We start from the raw sequence: 6045 nt of genomic DNA on the forward strand, positions 1-6045 counted from the left end.
GCCGTTTTTATTCTCCTCTTTAACTTTCATCAAGAGGCTCTTTAGTTCTTCACTTTCTGCCCTATGGGTGGTGTCATCTGCATATCTGAGGTTATTGATATTTCTCCCAGCAATCTCAATTCCACCCTGTGATTCATCCAGCACAGCGTTTCTCATGATGTACTCTGCATATAAGTTAAATGAGTAGGGTGACAGTATACAGCTTCGATGTACTCCTTTTCCTATTTGGACCTAGTCTGTTGTTCCATGTCCAGTTCTAACTGTTGCTTCCTGACCTGCATACAGATTTCTCAAGAGGCAGATAAGGTGGTCTGGTAATCCCATCTCTTTCAGAATTTTCCACAGCTTGTTTGATCCACACAGTCAAAGGCTTTGGCATAGTCGATAAAGCAGAAATAGATGTGTTTTTTTTTGGAAATCTATTGCTTTTCCAATGATCCAGCAGATGTTGGGAATTTGATCTCTGGTTCCTCTGCCTTTTCTAAAACCAGCTTGAACATCTGGAAGTTCATGATTCATATATTATTGAAGCCTGGCTTGGAGAATTTTGAGTATTACTTTACTAGCATGTGAGATGAGTGTAATTATGTGGTAGTTTGAGCATTCTTTGGCATTGCCTTTCTTTGGGATTGGAATGAAAACTGCCCTTTTCCAGTCCTGTGGCCACTGCTGAGTTTTCCAGATTTGCTGGCATATGGAGTGTAGCACTTTCACAGCATCATCTTTCAGGATTTGAAATAGCTCAACTGGAATTATATCACCTCCACTAGCTTTGTTCGATGCTTCCTAAGGCCCAATCAACTTCGTACTCCAGGATGTCTGGCTGAAGGTGAGTGATCATGATTATCTGGGTCATGAAGATTTTTTTGTACAGTTCTTCTGTGTATTCTTACCACCTCTTCCTAATATCTTCTGCTTCTGTTAGATCCATACCATTTCTGTCCTTTATTGAGCCCATTTTTGCATGAAATATTCCCTTGGTATCGCTAATTTTCTTGAAGAGAGCTCTAGTCTTTTCTATCGTTTTCCTCTTTCTTTGCACTGATCGCCGAGGAAGGCTTTCTTATCTCTCCTTGCTATTCTTTGGAACTCTGCTTTCAAATGGGTATATTTTTCCTTTTCTACTTTGCTTTTTCGTCCCTTCTTTTCATAGCTATTTGTAAGGCCTCCTCAGAGAGCCATTTTGCTTTTTTGCATTTCTTTTTCTTGGGGATGGTCTTGCTCCCTGTCTTCCTGTACAATGTCACGAACCTCCATCCATAGTTCATCAGGCACTTTGTCTATCAGAACTAGTCTCTTAAATCTATTTCTCCCTTCCACTGTATAATTATAAGGGATTAGATTATGGCATACCTGAAAGGTCTATTGGTTTTCCCTACTTTCTTCAATTTCAGTCTGAATTTGGCAATAAGGGATTCATGATCTGAACTACAGCCAGCTCCCAGTCTTGTTATGGAGTGTAGCACTTTCACAGCATCATCTTTCAGGATTTGAAATAGCTCAACTGGAATTATATCACCTCCACTAGCTTTGTTCGATGCTTCCTAAGGCCCAATCAACTTCGTACTCCAGGATGTCTGGCTGAAGGTGAGTGATTGCTGACTGTATAGAGCTTCTCCATCTTTGGCTTCAAAAAATATAATCAATCTGATTTCGGCTGCATGGCACTGGAGCGGCTGAGAGGAGATACCCCAAATCCAAGGTCATTAGCAGCGGCTGCACTTTGCTGGACCAGCGGTTTGGAGATACCCCACATCCACGGTCAGAGAAACCCCTGCAAGATGGTATGCGCTGGATCATCTGTGAGGAGATAACCCCACGTCCAAGGGCAAAGAAGAAGCCCCAGCAAGATGGTAGGAAGGGTAAATTCACATTTAGAATCCAACCCCATTCCCACCAGAGACGCTCAGAGGGCTCAAACAAACCTTGTGTGCACCGTGACCCACGGACGCCATAGAGACTGAGAGAACTGTGTTTGAACGTCTCCTGTGGGGGTATGGGTCGCTGGTGGTCTGCTGCAGGGACATGGGCTCTGGGTGCAGCAGACTTGGGTATGGCATAAGCCCTCTTGGAGGAGGTCACCATTTACCACACCATAGAGCTGCCAGAACTTACACAGGACTGGGAAATAGACTCTCGGAGGGCACAACAGAACCTTGTGCATCAGGAACCCAGGAGAAAAGAGCAGTGACCCCACAGGAGACTCCCGGACTTGCCTGTGGGTGTCTGGGAGTCTCCAGCAGAGGTGTGAGTTGGTGGTGGCCTGCTGCAGGGGTGGGGACACTGAGTGGAGCAGGGCATGCCTGGGATCTTTCGAGGGAGGTCACCATTATCTTTATTTTGGGGGGGCTCCAAAATTACTGCAGATGGTGACTGCAGCCATGAAATTAAAAGACGCTTACTCTTTGGAAGGAAAGTTATGACCAACCTAGATAACATATGGAAAAGCAGAGATATTACTTTGCCAACAAAGGTCCGTCTAGTCAAGGCTATGGTTTTTCCAGCGGTCATGTATGGATGTGAGAGTTGGACTGTGAAGAAAGCTGAGTGCTGAAGAATTGATGCTTTTGAACTGTAGTGTTGGAGAAGACTCTTGAGAGTCCCTTGGACTGCAAGGAAATCTAACCAGTCCATCCTAAAGGAGATCAGCCCTGGGTGTTCATTGGAAGGACTGATGCTAAGGCTGAAAATCCCATACTTTGTCCACCTCATGTGAAGAGTTGACTCATTGGAAAAGCCCCTGAAGCTGGGAGGGATTGGGGGCAGGAGGAGAAGCAGTTGACAGAGGATGAGGTAGGTGGATGGCATCACGGACTCGATAGACATGAGTCTGAGTGAACTCCGGGAGTTGGTGATGGACAGGGAGGCCTGGCGTGCTATGATTCATGGGGTCGCAAAGAGTCAGACAGGACTGAATGACTGAACTGAACTGAACTGAATCAATATCTTCATTACCTCCACCATAGTTTGGCCCCAGGGAAATAGCAGGGAACACAGTTCCAACCATCAACCTAAAATTGGATTAAAGATTTATTGAGCAAATTATTGATTTGATGAGCCCGCCCATCAGAACAAGGCCCAGTTTCCCCCTTAGTCAGTCTCTCCCATCAGTAAGTTTACATAAGCCTCTTGTCCTTCTCCATCAGAGGGCAGACAGACTGAAAGCCACAATCACATGCTCTTATCACATGCTCATATCACATGCTCACAACGCTGAGCTTATGAGGCAGACGATGGAGCTGGCTGGAAATCCAGCCATGATGTGAGAGATGACGCAGAAGCAGGACTAGGCTCTAAGCAATCAGGAGAGCATCACTGGACGGAGTAATGCCTTCTGCCACATGGACATGGACATCAAAGAGCCCATGTTTACAGCTGCCCAGCAACAGTTTGGCAACAATCCCTTTTCTTTCCTGGCTGGGAACTCTGACAACTCTTCTTCCCAGCCTCTGCAGACAGAAACAAGAGCCCCTCCCTAACCCCAGGAGCATCTTGACACCACCCCCCCCCCAACCTCCCAGGCCTCTGGGTCTGGTGGGGAGGTCACTGGATGATTGGGGACCATCCAAGTGCACCAGTAGTCTCCAACCCCTTTGGGATCAATGCAGCTAGCCTGGCAGAAAGTGAAGAAGAGCTAAAGAGCCTCTTGATGAAAGTGAAAGAGGAGAGTGAAAAAAAAAATGGCTTAACACTCAACATTCAGAAAACGAAGATAATAGCATCTGGTCCCATCACTAAATGGCAAATAGATGGGGAAACAATGGAAACAGTGACAGACTATATTTTTAGGGGGCTCCAAAATCACTGCAGATGGTGACTGCAGCCATGAAATTAAAAGACGCTTGCTCCTTGGAAGAAAAGTTATGACCAACCTAGACAGCATATTAAAAACCAGGGACATTGCTTTGCCAACGAAGGTCTGTCTAGTCAAAGGTATAGTTTTTCCAGTAGTCATGTATGGATGTAAGAGTTGGGACTATAAAGAAAGCTGAGTGCCAAAGAATTGATGCTTTTGAACTGTGGTGTTGGAGAAGAGTCCCTTGGGAGTCCCTTGGACTACAAGGAGTTCCAACCAGTATATCCTAAAGGAAATCAGTCCTGAATATTCACTGGAAGGACTGATGCTGAAGCTGAAACGCTAATACTTTGGCCACCTGATGCAAAGAACTGACTCATTTGAAAAGACCCTGATGAAGGCAGGAGGAGAAGGGGATGACAGAGTTTGAGATGGTTGGATGGCATCACTGACTCAATGGACATGACTTTGAGTAAGCTCCAGGAGTTGGTGATGGACTGGGAAGCCTGGTGTGCTCTAGTCCATGAAGTCACAAAGATTTGGACACAGCTGAGCAATTGAACTGAACTGAGCCTGGAGTCAGAGATGTTCAACAGCCCAGAAATGTAGGCCCTTCATCAGCAGATCTCTGAGAACCCCCAACTGATGTGGAACATGATCTCAGCCCCCTACATGTGTAGCATGATGGAAACACTTGCTCAGAACCCCGATTTTGGTGAATGTGCCACTCTTCACGGGGAACCCCTAGGTTCAGGAGCAGTTCTGCCTGCAGCTCCCAGTCTTCCTGCAGCAGCTGCAGAATCCAGAGTTGCTCTCCATTCTCACCAATCCCCGAGCCTTGCAGGCACTGCTGCACATCCAGTAGGGACTTCAGACCTTGCAGACTGAAGCCCCCAGGCTGGTATCCAGCCTTGGCTCTTCTGGGATGGCCTGGACCCCAATATCCTTGGCAGGCAGCAACTTGGGATCTGCACCCAAGGTGCCCACCTCCTCTCAGGCCCTGCCAGTCACATCCTCTCCAACAGATGCCTCCAGTGTTCAGCAGCAACTCATGCAGCAGATGATCCAGCTTTGGCCAGAAGTGGAATTTCACAGGTGTAAACTCCAGAAGTGAGATATCAGCAGCAGCTGGAGCAGCTCAACTCCATGGGCTTCATGAAAGGCCAGACTGCAGGCCCTGATCGCCACAGGAGGGTATATCAAAGCAGATATCGAGACTCCTGGGCTCTCAGTTTTCCTAACCTCTCAGCCCTGGTCCTTCTGCATCTCCCTTCCCTCGATGCCAGCGTTCGGTTCCTCTGTCAACCAGACCCTCTGTAGGTCATTCCTTCTGTTCTGTTTTTATCCCTTGTCCTCTCCAGACAGCAGGGTGATGTTAGAGGTGTGGGCCCCAGCCTCATAACTCTGAGAATTCTGGTTTTACTTCTCCACCTCTTATAGAACCTTCTCTCCTGGCCCTGCTTGCAACAGAGCTATTTTAACATTTTGTGCAGTTTTTATTCATTGGCGCCACCTCCTTGCCCCACAACCATCTTTTTGCAACCTTCAAACTTCTAAGTAGCAGTGCAAAGTTGAAGGAGAAACCCATTCTCTGGTTTATTGGAACAGGGTCTTCCATCTCTACCACTAGGGTTTTGCTTGTCTCATGTTTAGTTTTGGTAAGTCTTCCTTATTTTTCTTCCCAATCCCCTCCCACGTCTAGCCTACCCCATACTACACTTCCACACTCTGAAGGTGGGGCAAGTGAAGCAGGCTGTGATTTTCCTCCTCACTCCCTGTTTTGGTCACTTTCACAGGGTTTATTGGGACTTGCAGAGGAAGGAAGATACCTCTTCTTTCTGTCCAAAGGGAGAGGTGATACAGCACTCTGGAGCAGAAGTTAACAAGCCCTGGACCAGCTCAACGAGGAGAGGAGGGGATGAGACTTTCTGGAAGAAGGGAATGGGGGAAACAGCCTGAGTTGAGGACTTGGAGTTGATAGGGAGTGGAAACACTAATAGTTCTTTTAGGCAAGAGAGTCCAGGCTCTGGCCTGGCAACGCAGACTTAGAGATGTTAATGGAATTTGAGTTGAAGAAAAGGGTTCAGTGGAGCTAAACAGTATGGCTCACAGGGGATTATATTGGTTCTGTTTCCTCAAACATACATGCTTTAGTACATACACATATTTCCATGAACCCAGGACCTGCCACGTCTCCAAGTACCACTGATTTAATCCCTACTGAAAAGATATGAAGAGAATTGGAGTCT

At 46.8% G+C, this 6045-nt stretch overlaps 1 pseudogene; it reads left to right on the plus strand.

The window, feature by feature from the left end:
• On the plus strand, window positions 1662-5037 carry LOC102178121 (annotated as a pseudogene).

The sequence above is a fragment of the Capra hircus genome, chromosome 23 (genome assembly GCF_001704415.2).
Source record: "Capra hircus breed San Clemente chromosome 23, ASM170441v1, whole genome shotgun sequence".
Classification (NCBI taxonomy): domain Eukaryota; kingdom Metazoa; phylum Chordata; class Mammalia; order Artiodactyla; family Bovidae; genus Capra; species Capra hircus.